This window comes from Crocuta crocuta, unplaced genomic scaffold (assembly GCF_008692635.1).
Source record: "Crocuta crocuta isolate KB4526 unplaced genomic scaffold, BGI_CrCroc_1.0 scaffold1242, whole genome shotgun sequence".
NCBI classification, from domain to species: domain Eukaryota; kingdom Metazoa; phylum Chordata; class Mammalia; order Carnivora; family Hyaenidae; genus Crocuta; species Crocuta crocuta.
In genome coordinates, this window is record NW_027529660.1 from 4,215 (window position 1) to 5,031 (window position 817).

The following is an 817-nucleotide window of genomic DNA, read 5'->3' on the forward strand; positions in this document are numbered from 1 at the left end:
ACAGGTGTTTCTCCAGCCACTCATGCTCTCATCTCATTCCTCCCCCGATCCATCCCCTAAGCGTGTCCTAGCCACCCTTCCTAGGCCACCGTAGGCCAAGTATGCATTGTCTCCCACTGTACAGATTACACCGTACAGATTCTCCTCCCCTCTGGGATCCCCCCACCCCAGGAGGGTAGTGGGTGATCATCATTTCGCCTCTGACCATTCCCTGCCCCACACCCACCTGGGGGCCCTGTGGTCTCAGAGGTCTCCCCTCTCTAGAGCACTGTGTCCCACCCGGGGTGGTGGCACTTCCTGTTTTTGCCCTCCCCCCCACCCCCTGCCTGTGCATGTGTGAGCGCGCGGCTGCCTGGCTTGGCGTAGTCACTGCCCTGCCTCACACAGAACAAGGCCACGGTGCACAGTAACCTGCGGCTGCACCCCTGTCAGCCTCAGTCTCCTCACACTTGCCTTCGGTGGGAACGAGACCAAGGCAGTGATCCCAATGGGGGCAAGGAGTAAATGGTGTTTGCGCTGTGCCTTAAAGGAAGAGTGGGGATTAGCTACACAGCAAAGCTGTAAGAGCGCCTCTGAGCAAGAGGACTGCTCGACAATGGACACTCATCAGTCCCTTTGTCTCTTAAAATGCTTTATTGTGGAACTCACACATCTATACACAGGAGAGAGAATAGTATTAAAACCCCCCACCCTCCCTTTGCCCAGCTCCAACACTTGCCAACATTTCACTAGTTCATTTTGAAAGTAGGGAAGGATTTTTGGGGAGAGAGAAGTGGGAGCTTATGTTTCTTTAAGTGATAAAAGAAGAGGCACCCAC